Source organism: Natator depressus, chromosome 5 (assembly GCF_965152275.1).
Source record: "Natator depressus isolate rNatDep1 chromosome 5, rNatDep2.hap1, whole genome shotgun sequence".
Classification (NCBI taxonomy): Eukaryota; Metazoa; Chordata; order Testudines; family Cheloniidae; genus Natator; species Natator depressus.
In genome coordinates this window covers 31,117,472-31,138,421 of record NC_134238.1, presented here as the reverse complement: position 1 = coordinate 31,138,421, position 20,950 = coordinate 31,117,472, and positions in this window count along the sequence as shown.

The following is a 20,950-nucleotide window of genomic DNA, read 5'->3' as shown; positions in this document are numbered from 1 at the left end:
GTAGCAGTCTACAGATCTTGGAGCTCTCCTGTCTGGCAAACTGCCTACCAAGCTAAGCTACAATGCCTAAAAATAGAAGATGGCATCATTTACAACCTTGGGGAAGATAGTAGGAAAACAAAAAAGCAAAAGAGGTTACCACTTTTCTTAGGGAAGCCATGGCACAATCAAAAGAGGACTCAGCCTCTCAGTTCTGGGCCAGATGCAGCTACATGGGAGAGCCAATGCAGAAGTTGCTGCACAGCATCCAGAAAACTACTAACAACTTACAGGGCAAATAGAAATAACATCCCCAGCTTTGGCAGGTGTTGAAAATATTTATGGGTTCCTCTAAACAAAGAATGGTGGGAGAGAAAAGACAATTAGGGGCCTGGAGGATACAGAGGCCAGTAATAATATAATGCAGTGAATAAGATGAGTCATCAAGTTATGAGACTGTCAACAAAATAAAAGAGATTCAACTACTTAGATGCAATCTGAAATTAGTTGGATACCCCGAGTGGGAAGAAGACAGTATTATTCTCCCATCTACTAGCTCTTTGCTGCAGGAAATATTCTCCATAGGTTTCTCCAGAATGTGTCACAGCCCCAAATCAGTGAGGAAAGCAAGTGCATGTTAGAGGCTCTACTGATTTGCAATGCTTCCCTCTCAGCACTGTGAAACTCCCTTTTAGGATGATCTTGTTAAGAGCTGCAGCAAAAAGAAATCTAGGTCCTGCAAGGAGTTGCTGTCCAGGGGTATGTCTACACTGCAATTCAAAATCTACGGGTTGCCCATGCCAGCTGATACAGGCTCCCAGTGCTCAGTATGTGGGGCTGTTTAATTGCCATGTAGACATCTGGGGTCAGCTAGAGCCTGGGCTCTAGGACCCTGCAAGGTGGGAGGATCCAGAGCTCAGGTTACAGCCTGAGCTGGAACATCCCACAGCCCAAGTCCCACAAGCCCAAATCAGCTGGCATGGACCAGCTGTGGGTGTCTAATTGCCATATAGACATACCGCAGGAGACAGTGAGCCAGGTGGCAGAGCAGGGCAAGGAGCAGCGGCATGTACATCCATTGCCTGTTGCAGACCCCAAGGGTTCTGGTATAAAAAAAAAAATCTTTGATTCCTGAGGGTGGGAAGGAGTAGGGGAAGTAAAACTTGCAGAGAGTTTAATCTAGGTGGGTTATTCCTGTATAGGGAAGAACAGCATTTATAGTGATCTCTGATAATTCTCTTATATAGGCCTTAGTTAAACTTCTAGGAGAGAAGAAAGCCAAAAACATTGAACTTTGACTTAAAATAATCTGCACATAAGAATAATATAAAAATTCAAAAACGGTATTAAAAACACTTAGTAACCAATGCTACAGGGGGTGTTTTGGATAGAGCATTATGGGAAGCTGCCAAGCTGTGTGGCAGGGTAAGTTAATAGTAATTGGCAGTAAAAAGACAGAGAGGAAAAATGCAAAGTTTTTCTTAGGAGGAGAAGAATTTGGAAGCCTTATTTAACCAAACAAGTGGAACACAGCATATAAAATCTGAATTTTACATACATGGGGAATTCAAATTTCTTTTCAAGAAATGCAATGAAAATTTTAGCAGAAAGCTCCTGTTTTTAAAGACGGCAGTAAAACAAATAGGATTTTTGTGGATAGGTTCTAAAGAAAATCCATAAGTGAGGTAAAAGGAAAAGCCCTAAAAGTAAGCTAGTGACACGAAAAGAAACTCATTCCCCAATCCCTAAAGTAAAGCATATACCTCTCAGTACCCTAATAGTCAGACATTTACTCAATAATGTGAAAAACTGAATTTGTCTAAATTGGGTTTGGACAAAAGGGCCATTTGCCTGGGAAAAGAGGGGAATGCTACAGGTAGACTGAGGTCTGGGTTACAAGTTAATAGGAGGAGCATTTTATTGTCAGTAAAGATTAAATGTGGAAGAATCCAGTATATATGGCTAATTAAGGCAATTTAAGATAATGTGTAAAACAACTTGGGGACTCTGAATGTGGCATTTGGCAGCTTGCAGGTAGGGTTGTTGCTGTTTTCTTACCAAGGCCACCTCTTGCACACAGTAGGCAAGGAGTATTGAACATGTAAGTCACATCTCCTAGCAAGTAATTGCAAATATTTTTAGCTCTCTAAAACGTATAGCACTATGATCACTTTATTTTGACATTTGTGACTTATTAAGCATGAGTGAAAATAATCTGTCTTTACAACTAAACAGGATGTTGAATCATTGCAATGATTCATCAGGTCCATTGTAGGTGACTTTTTAATATTCTATGCATGAGGTGGCATAGTAACAAGCTATCAGCTACAGCAGATTTGAAAACAACACTTTCATTTTTAAGAGAATTTACTGTTTATTAATACCCCTGCAGTCTGAAATCATGCCTCCCTAAAACAGTGCTTCAGCCTGGACCCAAAAAGACCACCTCCAGCATAAAGAGGAGTACTTGTGGCACCTTAGAGACTAACCAATTTATTTGAGCATAAGCTTTCACAGCTCACTTCATCAGATGTAGCTCACAAAAGCTTATGCTCAAATAAATTGGTTAGTCTCTAAGGTGCCACAAGTACTCCTTTTCTTTTTGCGAATACAGACTAACATGGCTGTTACTCTGAAACCTAGCATAAAGAGGATAATTCACTCTTGATACCCTGACCTGAAACCAGCTCATAGTTTGTCACTACCTATGGGGGCTAGATTTGACTTGGTGACTTGCAGGAGAAAGGGTCTATAGCACATTATTTCATATCCTCCACCACTAGGTCCACCAGTAAGTAGCCTGTTCCCAATTATTTAGATGAGATAACTAAAGATACACTAAAGAAAAACCAGCATGAAAAGGCCAACTTGGAAAACTACCTTCTTAATCTACCCAGGGGGTCTGTCATCCCCTTATTCAGCAGGAACTGGGAGCGATGCATAGACAGCAAACTCAACAGGACACTGGAAGGAACTAATCTCAGTTCAGTCCTCCTAAATAGAGGCTAGGAATGCTGACATAATGAATGTATACAAGGAAGGAAAAGAAAAGGAGTACTTGTGGCACGTTAGAGAATAACAAATTTATTTGAGCATAAGCTTTCGTGAGCTACAGCTCACTTCATTGGATGCATTCCACTGAGTGCCACAAGTACTCCTTTTCTTTTGCGAATACAGACTAACATGGCTGCTACTCTAAAACCTGTCAAAAGGAAGGAAAAGTCACCAAAGTTCCAGACATGTTCTATGACAACAGGGGCTACCATTTTCTGATTTTAAACAAATTTTCATATCAGAGATAAAGCAGCTTAGCCAGTAAAAAACAAACAACAAACTGTGAATGCTTAATGTTGCAAGCTATTTTAAAATGATTGTATTCTTTATGTTGCATGTATGGCACTGAAGTGAGCAGCTATAAGACTACATGACTGCTGTCCCCCTGGAATCATCATAAAATGGGGGTCTCATGGTGCTATCCCAAAGAGGAAAAGTTTGCCTAGATAACTTACAGCCTAGGTCTTTATTGCATGACCTTATCTCATTTCCTCCTTCAAGTTTACAACAGGTAGTGAGGCAAATAAATGAATAAAATTAATCAAACTTTATGCTGCAAGACGTAGCCCTTCTTTTGTAAAACCTGCCTGCAGTGATCTCTCCAGTAAAGTCTCCACGCTTCCTCTTCTATTTAAGACATTAACCTGTGTATCCAAATTCTCTGTGGTGGAATGTAAGATCTTAGAGGAAGGAGCTTTTCTTTCTACCTACTGTGTAAGGCTCTTTGAATATTTATGATACTATAACAAACAATAATTTATACAGTAGCTCTTCAGTATATTATTCTAGGTACTAGGAGATGCATTGCAAAGTACTGAATTCTGCAGATTAGCAAATAAGTGAATTTTGCAGATTAACAAATGAACCAATTTTTACAAATGTATTCATTGTTTGCAATTGCTTAATGACAAGTTTGTGCAAATATATTTTAGATTATGGATTGTTTGCCAAATGAATACTGAACATTTGCCATTTGTTATTCATTATTTGACCCAAGTTCACCTAAATCACATGGCATTGTTACTTTTTCCTTAATGGATAACCTGAACATTATATCATGGAAGCTGCTAGAGGCCAAACAAATCGGAATCCCATAATGCTAGGTGCTGTACAAACATACAGAAAATGAAAGAGGAGTTTACAACCTAAATACAAGACCTAGAGCTGAAGGTAAACAAGCATTCTTAGTCAATCAATAAATACAACTCACCACCAGCCTTCAGGTTATACATGAAATAGAATTAATGGAGAATTTATAAAAGAAGAGTCAATGTCACACTTAATGTATAAGAGATACATTTTGTATCACACTAAAAAGAAAAATCACAATGAAGTAATAATCATATTGCAGAGGTCAGATGCCATCAGAGTCCTTTAAACCACCCAAATATAATATTCATGTCTAGGAATGATAAATCTTTCATGGTGAAGTCAACAAAGACAATTGTAATTTGATGTTTACATCTAGTGAAATGTGGTAAATAATGCAGTGCGTTAATCTGAACAGTGTAATAAAAAAGTAAAATTTGCCTGGTTGATTTGCTCTCATTCCATCTAGGCTCTGCCATTTCAGCCTGACTGTTTATACTTCATTTAGTCTGTAAATATGTGGAGTTATGCAGGTGTTCTGCTGTACTCAGCCATCTAAGGGATAACTAGAGGTCAAAGCGTGCATTCATTATTTATTTATAGCAATGATACGTAGAATGACTGACATCATAACAATTAGATACTACTTACAGAGATTTAAAAACACAGGGCCATATTGTCCCTTCTAGCTCTGTGGATGATGGAAACAAAAATCAGATCCAGGTGGATGTGCAGGGGATTGCTGTCTTTATGGTATTCCCTTCCCTTCTCTTGCAGAGGCTCCTATGTGAGAGCCCATAGGATTTTGTTTGCATAGTATTAGTAAAGGAAAGAGAGGGCAGGGCCTTGTTGAATGGGTGCTATCTCCATACCACCTTCCCCCAAGCCTTATGGGACTATGTTAATTCATACTCAGTTCCCTCCTCTCCCACTCACTAATTTACTGTATAACTGCACGCTATTTGTTTCTATTGCCTGCTCAAAATGTTTGAAAGCTACCACAGGTGGACACTTACGTTCTTTTGCTTCCTGATTGTTTCATTCACATGGTGGAAATGAAGGAACAAATCATACTAGAGTCACTGCTAAATCAGCTAAATAATTTGCAAAGTCTGCTTTAAACAGCTGTAGTAAATAACTTATAAATGTTGACGGCTATTTGAGTTCTCATTCTCCCACTCTTGCTTTTGCATCTTTTCTTACTGTGTAACTATACTGAATTATCTGGTAGCATTTTTTCATCTGTTGCTAAACATCTTGCAATTATCCTAAGTCTTAAAAAAAATCCATTGCTATTAGAATTTGGTCCTTTTTTGTAACAGGACTAGGGATGCATGAAATATTTGCATGAACTCCATGCAAGACAGGTATGGTTGTGAGTTCATTACAAACTCAACATTCAGACCAGATTTAATAATTAATGTAGATTAATCATGCTGAGATCTTCATATGGAAGATACTATGACAGTGCAAAGCACTATGACACAAGTGCATATTATTAATAAAACACTTCAATCTAAATAGTTGCCCTTCATCAAACCCATTATTCTTTTATTTAATGATGACATTCTGTCTTATCTTATATATTTTCATTTTCTTCCAGCAGATAAGGATTTTATATTTGCTGATACACTTAGCCTCCTAAATATCCCTCACAAAGTGTGTGTGTGTGTGTGTGTGTGTACGTATGCATTAAGGGAAACTCAACAAATTGCTCTGTAAAAGATGGCACCTTTTAGTTATGTATTTAGTGGTATAATTTTTCCATCTAGAGTCTGCTAGGATTTTCATAATACTAAGGATATAACCATCTTGTCATAATAGCAGACATATCTACATGAAAGGAGGAAAGTTTCATAAGCATAGGATGAGCTATACACAATCTCACAGGATAGTCATCTGAGAACATAGCATTTTCTTATGTCTTTTTTTCTGTGCAGTAAGAGACCAGAGATAATATTCCATAATAAGTAATGTAATGTAATTAAGAATAATCTGTAACTTTAAATTTAGAACCACACCAGCAATGTTCTCTGTGCCTTAATTAATTAGATATTATGAAAAGCTTTCTAACTACTGTATAAGGATAGCTAAACACTGGAATAGGTTATCTAGGGAAGCTGTAGAATCCCCTTCATTGGTTCGACAAATATATGTCAGGGATGGTCTAGGTTTACTTAATCTGACCTCAGCACAGGTGGATGGACTAGATGACCTCTCAAGGTCTCTTCTAGTCCTACCTTTTGTGGTTATCCATCTAACTATTCATATGTTTATACCTTATTGTCTAGTACTATCTCTCTCTCTATTTGTAGAACTCCAATAAATGCTTCACTTCTTTAAGGCAAGGTGAAATTGGTGTCTATTATAGGAGGCAGTTGCTGGCTGATTCCTCAGGGAGAGGTGAAGTTGTTTGGTCTCTGAAGGAAATCAGAGTAAAGAGTGGGCAATACTCCCGTAGAATGTCAGGGGCACAGAGAAAACTGCAATCTTCCTTTGGACTGCTTCCAAAGAGTAGCTCATAAAGGATGCTTTACGTAAATAGAAGCCAAGTGACTTAATAAGGAAAAGACTCAGTTATGCATTGTAGGCCCGATTTTCTACTTCCCTACAGCCCCCTTCCACTGCTCCAGCTTGAAGCTATCTTTGTTCTCCCATTACTGCACTAACAAGGGCATAGCAGGAAGTGACACTTAAGGCATTCTGCCTCCTGATTTCTGCAAGCTGGGAGCTTAGATAAAACTCTGAAAATGTTTTTCAGGTAATTTATAACAAAGTCGGCATCACTGTACTTGATGCCTATCATTCTCAGTATCAAACTAAGTCTAACATTTTCCAGCTGCTGTTTAGCTACTCTGCTAGTTGGCTGAAAGTGAAGATAGATTTGTAGTAACAGTGTTTATCTGCAGTTCCTGACATACAGACTCTAATCCCTTCCTAGATCTTTCACTTGTAAAACTCACAACAGGTCAGTCAAACAGATGCAAGGTACTTCATATGCCTGAGGCTGAGCACCTGTGAGGTGCAATTTATTGAAAAATAGAATGTGATAACAGCACCACCTGCCCTTTTGAAGCCACAAACACAGAGACAGAGAAAGGTTCTTTCATCCAAAGACTAAAAGCTATAGAAAAAGGATTTCCCCAGTCACAATATAAAGTAAACATATAGAGGAAAAACAAAGTAAGAAGTTTTTTCAGCTATATGGATATAAAAGGAACCCTGGAAACTCCCCATTGTTCTCTAAAATCAAAGTGTGTGAGTGTTTGCTTTCTCCCTCCCCCCCCATTGCTTTCCCTCCTGATTTATATAGCCTCCTCCCATTAAGCATACAGATGCTTGATGCCAATGAACTAATTGACATTACTGAGAGGCGCACCTGATTAGCGGAGTTCAAGAGGCAGACTCCTTTATCAGATATGTTAATACAAATTGGGAATATATAAAGTCGTCAGTTACTCTTTTAGATTTTTTTTTTAAAGAAAGTTTTGTATTAGTCCAGACCATACTTCCAGTATAAGAAAAGTCATGCAGGAAATTGAATCCCACATTACATCTATGAGTCACAAAATTTAGCATGATGCCAAAGAACTGCATACACAGTGAAGAGCAAAAGGAATCTGTTTTTCCCTGTATGTGTATATATGACTCCCATTAGGATGAATGAGAAACGCGCATATGTGAGATCAAAGGGAGATCAATTGGTAAGTAAAATGACCTCTTTAACACTTCTTTCAATACCTTAAGAAGGATAATCCTTAAAATTAAGAAACTATATAACAGCATGGTGCAAGATAATTTTATTACTATCTATGACTTGTGCATCAATATACTTTAGTACATATTTTTCTATATATTATCCTTGGACAGTTGATTAAATGATCAGAGCACTTTTTTCTGTGCAATAAAAGACAACACACTCTCCTAGGAAGTTAGCAATCAGGTAAACTTTGTAAACTAACAGCAGTCTTCTGGTGAGATGAGCCAGCTACAGTCCTTGAATCATCCTCTACTCCCACCCCAAACCTAGGGGAAGTTCAGATCTGAAGCTAGACTTCGTAGCTCAGGCGCCTCCTCAGCCATCTGTGATTTTTTGCTCTGCTGATGCAGAATTAGGATAGACAAACTGGAGCTCCGTTAAAACCATTCAGGCCTCTTTGGTCTATATCCCTAGAGGCAAGGGCAAAAGGGTTCTCCCCAGGCACCAGCCAATGCAGCACCACTAGAGAGGGAGGTGAGGGGTGATGCCCGGTGGGGCTCTTTAGGCTAGAGCAAGAAGGTGCCCTCCGCCCCAGTGTCCAGTCACCTCCTACCACCCTTGACCTGTATTCTTAGTCTAGCATGCAAGCTGGACAATCACACAAATAAATGCATTGGAGTAATTTATGTATTTTCAGTATTCCTGCCCACTATTGTCTGAATTAGACTGGAAACTCCTTGGGGCAGGGACCTGTCTTATTCCATATTTGTAAAGCCTTATGCATCTGAGGTGCAACCATGAAATTTACAATGCGAAGCAAGGCTGCTGATTTCAGAAGAGCTCCCCAGGGGCACAGCAGTCTTCTGGTGTATTGGAAATTTCAGAATCCGGACTTAAAACACAAATAATATTAAAATGTGTGGGTCACTGAACATACTGTATTGTTTCAAGACAAACTCTTAACTTACAAAAACATATTATTTGAACTCAGGCTATCAAGTCACCTGCAATAGGAATCAACAAAAATCTGAATATTTTCCCCTTTCATGCATGTGATATTTTGCTTGTGAATGCACGAATAGGGAAATTAAGGCTGTACTTTAACAAGTCAATTTGTTTTCTACTTGTGATAGATGGAGTTGCACCGGGTAATTATTTTATTTCCAATGTGATGTAAGATTAACAAAGGCTTTTCTCTTTCAAGAAAAAACAATATAAAAAGAATGGGATTGATCTGAAATTGTGCCTGGTGCAGATGGTAGTCATGCTGAGATAATTGTGTTAGAGTTACCGAATAAATTGCTGTCTTTGACTGTAATGTTTGGTCAAAATGAAATTTGATCAAATGCTGAATTTCATTGACAGTTGTGGCTCTGAGAATATATATTCAAATTCTGATATGCCTTGAAGATGTTCCTAATTGTTCAGGGGACACTATGTCAGTCAAGTAAAGTTTCACAAAATGTAAAGCAATATGAACTTATTTCCTCTCTTTAGAGTATCAGCAGCATCTATGAAGCTTAGCAACATTTTCACCTGAATGTGATGTATTAAATTATAGTACAGACTGTTATAAGACTAAAATGCATTTGTGTATGCAGATTGGAAAGTACAGTGATTCACAAGTGTTCAACTCTTTGTAAGAGGAAGGCAAAGGAGAGTATATGCTATATGCGTGGTCAGTTACTGCGTGTTTGTCAGGGATATTTATTTTGGAGTCTGCTCAGACTCAGTAGCATTATGCACTCCATTTTTCAGCCAAAAGCCATCTATGTGTAGAAGCTTGTTGAGGCTCAGTCTTCCACAAAGCTACAAATTGGGACTGAAAAGACACCGCTTTCTCCTAGCTCTAGGACCCATAATTCCCTCTGAAACTGGGCACACACCCTTCTTCTTCAAAAGGAAACTGTTTTAAACAGGATTATTTAGATATTAAGGGGCTGACTCTGGACCCTATCTATTGGGATTTTTTATAGAAGTATTTCCATGATTCTAGTCAACTTTATAGCCTGTCTCTGGACTGCATCTATTTCTGCTATGTCTTTTTCACTGACTTTGTAAAATGACAGCCAGGTCTTTTTCCTTAGTAGATGCAATTAATTTAGAACCCACAAGGCACATGAGTAGTTAGGAGTATTCCTTCTAATCCCTATTACCTTGCATTTCTCAACATTTAATTTAATCTGACATCACAATGACCAGTCACCTAACTTTATTAGGTTCCTCTAGAGTTCCCCCCAGTCTTGATAATCCTAAGTAATTTGATATTATCTGCAGCTATTGCCTTTATAAGTGCTAAATGTTATTAGCCTAAGGAACTCTTAATTTCTTTTCCTGTCTGCTGCTATATTTGTTAAAAACCAAATCAAACTATACTACACCATTTTTTCATGTTTCTCTCCCCACATTCATGACCATGTTACCACAGTGCCACTACCTGGTGTGTGTATGTACCCATGACCTATTTTGGAGACTGTCCTTTAGATCAAGTGACAGGGCTCTGTGTTTTTGGAGAATGAGATGCTGAGTTATATTCTTATTGTCATTCTGAAGTTCTGAGTGATCATGATGTGCAGCACTGGGACAGCTGTGAAGTTCCAAGGTGGCCAAGGATTTGTTCCAGTATACTCAGCACATAGCAATGAACATCACAAGCTGCTCTGGCACCACACTGTAATTCATAGTGTAGGGCTGTATTGTAGGATAGAATAATCAAAACCATATTTGCTGTAAGGTATAATGATTAATCAATTCAGCCTTCCACTTTAAAAAGGCACGAAGCAATTATGGACTGTGAACTCAAGGAGTTAACAGAGTTCAAAGAGTTGATGAACCTTAGTTTGTAGTTACAGCAGGTGGAAATGCATGAGGGATTAATACTCTTCAAAAATACTATTGATACAGCATTAGATACAGTCATTTTAGCAGAATCTTGCTGCTCCTATTATTACTGTTCTTCCTACAGCTGTTATTCAATAAGCAGCCTCACATGAGTAATAAAACCTTGCACTGATAGTTACTCGGGAAGGAAATGTTTGTCTGCTAGGATATGGGTATTTATTTTCTCATTCCACTCTAAACTGCTATGGAAAATTTGGGAAGCTTTTTTAATACTGTGCATGTTTATACAAATAAGAAGAGAAAGATGAAAAGTAGAAGGCTATTAATAATTTTAAATAGTTCCTTTACCTAGAAAACCACTCTCATTTGACATATGAACAAACTAATCTTTGAGTTTGTCTCAAAAAAACAGGCACTCTTTTGACATGAGAATAGGAGAAAATAATGGAAGAATCAAAAAGAAACTCTTACTGGTCCCAAAATTGTCTAAAGCTTTAATGGACAAAATGCATTAGAGGAACATTAGTCTGTTGAATTATTTATGTTGACTTTTAGTTGTTTTTGATATGGTGTCTGAGTGTCTTTGTCTCACTCTTTATGCCCCATCTAACATACTTCTTCAGACACTAAGACTATAGGTGAGGGAAAATAAAAAAAAATTAATATCAAAACCTCCTCTGCCAATACTACTCATTAGTAATCTTCAGTTTTATCCCATTATGGTATGGTGTAGAAAAACCCTATCTCTGAACGACTGAAAAGCATATTTGTTCAGTTTTATCCATGAGACACTGTACTCTATTAATACAGGACTAGTTTATGCCTTTGGGCTATGCAGAAGCAGAGGGAATTGTGACTTTGGACAACTGTGGGAGAAAAGGGGCTGAATACATGATATTCACCACTGTGAGGAAGTGGGATGTGTGGGGAGTGAGCAAAGCCACCAAAGCCAGTTGGAAGGAGTTGAGCAAGAGTCCAGGTTACTCTTGGTGTTATGATAGCTTCCAATTCAGGATTGTTAGAGTATGCACAAGAGAATGTTTAGAAACTTTTAAGAAATGCTCTATGGGAGAGTACAGCCTTAATGTTGAGTAATGTTAGTTCTCCTTGTGCTTTGACAGAGAACATGGTGTCAGAAGTGAGTTAGCGTCTAGATTCATAGAGATAAGGCCAGAAGGGACCATTAAATCATCTAGTCTGACCTCCTGCATATCTCTTTACACCTCACCTAGTTACCCTTGTATTGAGTCCAATATCTTGTGCGTGATTAAAGCATAACTTGTGTTTGGCTAAAACATATCTTCCAGAAAGGCACCCAGTCCTGACTTAAAGGCAACAAGATATGGAGACTCCACCTAGTGCTGGATTTAGGGGCAGGCGACCCAGGTGACTACTTCGGGTGCCAGGCTTGGGGGACGCCAGGCTCGGGGTGCTGTAAGGTATACAAAATTTTAACAAATGGAGGGGTGTTGCCAAAGACACTCCTTGCCTTGGCATCATTTGGTCTAGTGCTGGCCCTGACTCTACCACTCCTCTTGGTAGTTTGTTTCAGTGGTTAATCATCCTCACCATCAATAATTTTTGTCTAACTTCTAATTTGAATTTGCCTGGCTTCAGCTTCTGGCTACTGATTCTTGTTATGACTTTCTCTACTCAAGTAAAGAACCTTTTCCTATCTAATATTTTCACCCCATGAAGATTGTTATAGACTAATCAACGCAACTCTCTATCTTCTCTTTGATAAACTAAACAGATTGAGCCCTTTGACTCTTTCAATATAAGACTTTTTCTCTAGTCCTTAAATGTGGACGCCATAACTAACTGTACACAGTACTCCAGTATCAGTCTAACCAATGCCATATGACTTACTTAACTTATGCCTCTGTATCCCATGTGGAACATAGAGCCTTCACCACTGCCTTCTATGGTGATCTCTTGCTGCAGTCTTAGCTTCTTCCCATGTCATTTTAATAGTTTTCAGTTCTGCATTTCCACGTTGTTCTTGGTCTACCTCTTCACCTCTTGCCCTCTGGGTTCCAGTCCAGTGCCTGGTTTGTTATACTGTTCAGTTCTTTCCTTCATGTGTCCTAGCCATCTCCATTTTCATTCCATAATTTCCTGATCTATCAGTTTCTGTTTTGTTCTCCGAACAGTATTCATTTCTGATTTTTTTTTTGGCCCTCTGATATTCAGGATTTGTCTAAGGCAGGTGTTTATAAAAACTTGGAATTTAGATAAGGTTTTGATAAGTCTCCAAGTTTCAGTCCCATATAGTAAAACAGACTTTATAATCATGTTAAACATTCAAAGTTTAGTTCGGAGGGCCAGGTTTCTGCTACTCCAGATCAGCTTTGGGGATGTTAAGGAATGTCTGGCTGTCACTATTCTGGCTTTAATGTCTTCATCTGTTCCACTTGTTTGGCTTATGATGCTACCAAGATATGCAAACTGTCAGACCTCTTCTATGTCTAACCCAGAAAGTGTTATTGATGTTTCTTGTTGTGCGTTGATTCTCATTGTTTTAGATTTATTTGTTGATTTTCAGCCCTACTAACTGTGCATAGGTATGAAGATGATTTGTTTTAGCTTGCTGTGAATATGGAACAACAGGTTGATGTCATCTGTAAAGATGACATCTTCTTCTAGTTTCTGTCTGTAAGTCCATTGTATACCTCTTGGTTATTCTGTGATCTCTCATTACCTAGTCTATTACCAGTAGGGAAGTCCTGGGTGACATAAGACATCCCTGTTTGATGTACATAGTTACCACAAAGGCTAATACACTGTTATGTATTTCTTGGCATGACATTTTTTTCATGGAAGCTCTGACTAATCATCAAAGATTTCTGGGGGATCCGTAGAGCAACTTCCATAAGATTGTTCTATCCATGTGTCAAGGTTTTATGGAAATCACTTTTTAAAAATTGATTGCCCTCTCTACTTCTACGCTAATAAGTCCTAATTCAACATCCAGATATTGTCCTTCCTGTATGGCTAGGGATTGACCACTGGCTTGCCATTCAGTAGCTGCTTAAATACTGCCTTCATATAATTGTTCTGATGTCTTCATGGTTAAAATTACCCTCACTGTCTTGGACTGGTCAGTTGGTGTTCTTCCCGACAACTGCCTAGTGATGTTGCACAGTGTCTTCATCTGTTGCCATTTTGTCTATAAAATCTCATTTGTCTTTCCTGGCACTCTTTTTGATCTTTTTTTGTGGAATATTCCTCTTGGAGTCATTGCTTCTGTGCTGTTGCTTGAGTTAGTTTATTTAATTTTACATCTTTCTTCTATTTTGGGTCATGTATCCTCAGACAAACCATTCTTCCTCAATCCCTGCACTTCTTTTGTGGGTTTTGCTGAAAATTTCCTTTACGCATTTCCATTTGCCTTCTACTGTTGCATCATCTTCATCTTCATGCTCCTGGTATCTGTTTGCTAATGCAATTCTAAACTCTTATTGTGTTATCTGTTTTAGCTTGGTGGTTTTATAATGTGGGCATCTCAGTTGTTTGGTTCTAATTTTTGTTCTTATTTTTATTTTCAATATAGTTAGTACTAATGCATGGTCCATTCCTGTATCTGCACCATTCCTGATACATACATCCTCTGAAGTTAATTTCCATTTGCACCAAATTGTAATGTGATCAGTTTGGTTCCCTGTTCCGAGGTCTGGTGACCTCCAATTTATCTTGTGCATGGGACAGTGAGGGAAAATAGTTCCTCCAATGACCAGGTCATTCATTCTACAGAAATTACCAAACATTTCACAATTTTTGTTCATTTCACCAAGGCCCTTTTTCCCCATAAGAAGGCCCCTGGCAGTATGTTTCTCCCCACATTAGCATCCATGTCTCCAGTTACTAGCTGGACATCCCTTTTAGGGACCTTGTCAACTATTCTCTGTCTATTAAAGTTTTATTTTTTCCTCTTGGATAGCTTGATTTGTTTAGTGCACAGTACTGAATAATTGACACTTGCTGGAACTTCTATGTAAATTGTGCTGTTATAATCCTTTCTGAATTTGGTACCAATTCTATCAGGCATTTAGGAGCCATCCTTGAGAGTATCTGACCTATGCCATCTCTATGGTATTCGGTAGCCCAGAATATAGTAGGTTTTGTCCAGTTAACAAATTACTTGTTCTGATGTTACCTATCTCACTTCACTTTGACCTAGTATATCTAGGCCATTTCTTTGGTTACTTGGGCCATTTTACCAGACTCATAGTGTCTGCATGTTTCATGTATCAATTTTGGTTATAGATTTAGGAGGGAATAAATTTATCAGTGGAGTAGCTTCCTTATGGGTTTGGCCACTTCCTATCATCTCTTTACTCAGTCTTACTGAGTTGAATTGAATCGAGTTGGGATTGTTGAGCTGAACAGTAGTTTAGGTTTCCCATGTACTGTCTTTTCATGTATTGGGTAAGCTTGTGTGATTCCATGACCCTGAGAGCTATGCTGGCAGGAGTATAACTGGTAGGGCCACTCATGCCAGAAGAGTAGGAGCCAGAACAAAGGTAGTCAACCAGTCCTTCTGGTAGGGGGTTAGAAGTGGGCTAATGACCCACTCCTGTACATAAGTAAATAAACAAATAAATAAAAATAAACGAAGCTGTTACAGAAACCTACCAATGTCATATACAGCGGTACAATCACCTCCCTACTCCTACCATTAATACATCCAAAGATCACATTAGCACTTTTTGCTCCAGCATCACACTGGAACTCATGTTCAGTTGCTTGTCCAGTATGGCTCCTTTAAAAAAACAAACTTTCAGAATCACTGTGTACCAGTCTAGTCCCCCATTCTGTAGTTTTGGGGGTCATCCCATTTTCCCTTTTTAGATATTGGCACAGCATTAGCACTCTTCCAGTTTTCTGGAATTTTACCTGTATTTCACGTTTTATTAAAAATGCACGTTAGTGATCCAGAGATCTCCTCGGCCAATTCTTTTAGGACTCTTGGGTACAAGTTGTCCAGGTCTCCTGTTTTAAAATTGTTTATCCCTAGTAGATGTTGTCTAATCTCTTCCTCAGTTACTAATGGACTGGAAAGTACTTCATTCTCATATGATATGAGTATACCTTCCTGCTTCTTTCCATATACACTACAGAAATATGTATGGAACACTTCTACCTTTTCTGCATCATTATTATCAATTTTACCATTTCCATCTAGTAAAGGGCTTATAACATTCTGAGGATTTATTTTGGTCCTAAACCATTTTTTTTAAACTTATTTTTGTCCTTACCCCTGCCACCCATAAATTTTTCCCCTGATGTATTTAGCATTCCTTATCAATTTTCTGTACTTCATAAATTTGCTAATTTATATAAATTGCTATAATTTATCCCCTTTTTTCCATTTGTTATATATTGATTTATGTTTAAACATCCAATTCATGCCCTCACTTCACCACTGAACCAGGATGGGCTTTAGCCAAAACTGTCTTCTTATTTTCAGAGAGTCAAATGTAAGAAGGCACCATTGTGATCATCATTGTGTCTGACCTCTTGTATAACGGAGGCCATAAACCTTTCCCTTACAGGTTAAAATTTAGAAATTTTAAAATGTCTAATGATTGTACTATTGTGGAATGTGCTCATAAATTGATGGGTTTTGTCAAAAAGTGGGTTATGGGAGCAAAAACTTCTGGGAGTTTTGATAAATTTCTAGACTTAATTACTTTGGAACAATTATTAAGCATAGATCCTGAAAATATTAAAGCAGCAATCTGTGCTAGAGCACCTGATTCACTCTTAAGGGCTGCAGCAATTTGTGGTGATTATCTAGAGAATAGAAATCATGAAAAGTCTAAACCCCAGTTTAAAAGGAATGAAGGGTTTAAAAGTAGGTCTAGGTCCAGTTCTGTTAGAAAAGATCATGGGATTATAGAACATAAACTCTTACCCTAAAGGGAAACAGGTTATATGCCATTTGTGTGGTACATCTGGCCACGTAAAGTCAGATTGTCTGAATCTGAAAAACTCCCCAAATACCACAATAATACTAATGCAATTACTTTAAGCATGAAGGTAACCAAATAAACCACAGCACTGCTATCTTGTGTGCAAATGCTGTTACTGTGGTTTCAGAAGGAGTTAGCTTCATGACTCATATTAATGCTAAGTATGGGAATAATAATATGGAAACCATTAGCAGTGCAACAATTAATGGGAAAAGATGTTTGGCATGGAGGGACACCGCAGCTGATGTAACTTTAGTTAAAGCAAGTCTTGTCAGGGAGTAAGACTATTTGCCAGATCAGAGTGTAGACATTGCGGCACTCTCTGAATATTTAATGAAAATGCCTTGGGCTAAAATCCACTTTAAGTGGATGGGATTTGATGGTGTTATGGTGGTTGGTATAAGGGATTTGATTCCTGATGATATTTTAATTGGAAATGATATTAAAGCTATGTTCAGTCAACTTAATATCATTTGCCCGTCAGTTTACCTTGTGACACAACCCTACCTGAATGCATAGAGTTAGATCTAAAGCAGGGGTTGGCAACCTTCAGCACGCGGCCTATCAGGGTAGTCTGCTGGCAGACAGCGAGACATTTTGTTTACATTGACCATCGGCAGGCATGGCCCCCCACAGCTCCCAGTGGCCGAGGTTCACCGTTCCCTGCCAATGGAAGCTGCGGGAAGCAGCGGCCAGCATGTCCCTGTGGCCCGCGCAATTCCCACAGCTCCCATTGGTTGGGAAAGGTGAACCGCGGCCACTGGGAGCTGTGGGGGGCCGTGCCTGCCGATGGTCAATGTAAATAAAATGTCTTGCGGCCCGCCAGCAGATTACCCTGATGGGCTGTGTGCCGAAGGTTGCCAATCCCTGATCTAAGGGGTTCTTTAAAAAAAAAAAGGCAGGAAAGGTAAAACAATGACTTACATAAGGAGTATTACCCAAACAGCCACTAGGTTTGGCACCAGGATTGCATGCCAAGGCTGACAATCTGAAGATCATAAGACCCTGTCAAAGGTTTGATCCTACAGACAGGAGGGGGAGAAACAGTCAGCCTGCCATGAGGCTGACATCCAGATGGAAACTTAATGAAATCCAGGGTCTGCGGCAAGCACGCTGTAAGTTGATGCCAAGGGAAAACAGAGGACACTAAGGCTAAGACGTGTACCTTGGTGCTCAAAAGGGAATGTCAAGTGTTGGTAGGACAATATGCATGTAGGTCTCTGTTATTTTAAATCCACTTTACTAAGCATTATGTAAATCATACTTTGTTTGCTGCTTCTATGTCCCTGAATGCTGTTACTGTCACAGCCTCCTGGAGGGGAAACTCTTGCGGGTGCCAAGCCCATTGGTACCTTTGGAGGCGCAATGAAACCTGGAGATCCCGTTGATAGAGGTTGGATTGTGGGATCATACCCCAAAGAGAAGTGGAGGCACAGGCCTGCCACTTGCAAGGGATGAACTTGGGGGACTGGAAAAGGGTCTCAGAAAGGGCAGCCTACCCAGAGACCATGACAGAATGAATAAAGTCCAAATGTTGCACTGTCTTGGATCTTTCTCATGCTTGAACATGGAGCACTGCAGCCTCCACCCTTCAGCTTTCTCTGGACTGAGACAACTAGATCATTTAAGCCAAAATAAATACATATACTGTTTATATTTTATAGTTCTATTTTAATTTAATTTAATTTATTTACAGGGAGATAAAACATTCCAGCTAGGGGACTACTAATCAGTTCAGCTGGTGTTTCTCAGCAGGCTACTCCAGCGTGGTGCGTATGCTTCTCTTCAATTTAAAATACAAAAGATGTCAATACAAATAAATCACATCCTCAGAATATATTTCCTTTCTCCTACCAGATAATTTCTGCATTAACTTAAATAAGTTGTAGACCACCTATAGATTGAACCTTAATGTTAACACTTGTTCCTCTTTATTTTGTCTCATGCACTTTCCACAACTGAAATATCTATGGGCTAAAACACATGACATAATCAGATTTAGTCATTTATACTGTTACTCATGTTATAACAAATTATTTACTTTCTTCGGAAAGAATACAAGAGTCGCCTCACAGGAATATTTCATATATAGTGTGTGTATGCACTTGTAGGTACAGAACTGTATATTACAAGAAAAACATAAACCTATTAAATAAATGGCTCTCAAACTTTAGCACTAAATATTCTCATTTACCACAATTAAAAAAATAAGATAAAATAAGTCAATTAGAGCACCATCCAACTGTCTTATTTCCTACATTTGATGGTTGTAGACAGGTTTAAAGGGTTAGAATATATACTTAATAATGAATACCTATGCAATGAGATCATCTTTAGTTATGTAAAGTATTTGCATCTCATTACATTACTAATTTTTCATTTAGTTCCACTTATAAAAATCATAGTATGAGATGGGCTGTCTTACCTCCTCCATAAGAGGCACATGCTTTGTTTTCCAGCTGCTCCAAATAGCTTTAGTTTCCATCCAACATTTTTCTTTATAAAGAAAACATCAATCCTTCAGATAACATCTGCATTTCTTTTTGTGTCAGTGGGATACTATGACAAATCCTCCATATTGCATTGGCTTCTAGTGTTGTCATTGCCTTTAAAAAATGGTATCGTCCAAATCTTTAATTGGTTCTCCTTTCTGGTATTAAGTTCTTTCACTATAGCTCTAAGAAATTTAATTTAATACTGAATTGGCAGAGTTTATTATGTTCTTTGTCTGATATTATGTTGCGTTACTGTGTCTCCTCCGGCCTTGACCTTAAAAAAACCAAACAGGTTAGAATAAGGTAGGGGCTGCATTTAAAAGGATGTTCTAGGTTTTCAGAACCACATATATTGTATTGTCAGGGGTTCTTAGCCTTTGCTTTACTGTGTGACCGCCAAAACATTCAGCTCCTTTAAACTGCTCCGATTCAGATGTGAACCTGAATCTTCTCTGGCACTTCTACATTCCTTCAAAGGAGGTACCACGGGAATCGGTGAAATAGTTTACAGAATTTCTGGCATGTGAAGTACACCCAGTTGCAAGTGCATAGAAGCAAAGGGTCTATGTGAAACCAGAAACAGGGAATTGAAACTGGAAAACAGCCTCCTAGGCAACTACTGGGGACCCTCATAAGGTTGTGAGCCAGTGCCTGACAACTTCTATAAATTATGTACATCAAATATATTTTAATATGTAGGTTTTGTTAGTGATTAAATACACCAACCCATTCAATCTAAATTGTATTTAATTACAGTAACCTGCTAATTACAGTGACTGTAATTCTTACTAGTTCCCAATAAAATCTCTTGCAATCATCTTCTAGGTTGGATTTTGAAGCAGGCCAGTTGTGGGCAAACGTTCTTTTTTGTCTTTTCTGTACTACTAATAAAGAAAGTTAAGTTACCTAAAAATTGCCCTAAAAACTTCCCCCTTCTGGAATATTGGGCTTTGATTTATTAGTATACAACTTTCTTATTAAAAGACCAGGGTCAGATCCTCTGCTGGAGTAAATTAACGTAGCTCCATTGAAGTAAATGGAAATGTACTGATTTACTTCAGTGCACAGTCTGGCTCCTTATTTTCAGTCCCATCTGAGAGTCACATTCAAAGCTACTGACTATTCAATTACCTTCCACCCCCCCACCACCACCCCGTGCTGAGTTTATTTATGCAAGAAGTAATGATATTGCTCTTGTGAGGTTTTCAGTTTAGATCTAAAAGGTAATTTTATTAGAGCAGCTATATAACTGCTCTCTACAGTACTGCAAACATCAACTAAAGTATCAACAAACTATGCTGGCATCATGCTTTCTAATCACATTATTTGGACCAAACAGAACTTTGCATACAAGTTAAAATAAGTAGACCCAATTCTGTTCCTGGATTCCTTCTGAAGTTAATGGGGATTGTTCCCATGTATCCAAAGGATCACTTGAGCTAACATGTCATAATATAAAGAACAGGTCAGATCCTCATCTGGTGCAAAGCTGGAAAACTCCATTGACTTCAGTGAATCTAAACTGATTTGCAGCGGTTTAAATGTTAGAATTACACATACATCAGTAAAATAGGGTTGAGTAAGCGCCAATGATTATGCTTAGAGCTAGGTTTTGTCACAGAAAATGCTACAAAAACATCTTATGAATGAGTCATGGCAAATTATGGTTAAATCACAGATTTTGTGACTCATTGATTTTTACATTGTTTCGTCCCACCCACTGTTTTAGCGGGATCCTTTTCATCCTTCTACATGAGAGCAGGCTGACAAGTGTCTTCCCCCCTATTGCAGAGGTGACAGGAGCAGGTGCAGGAGCA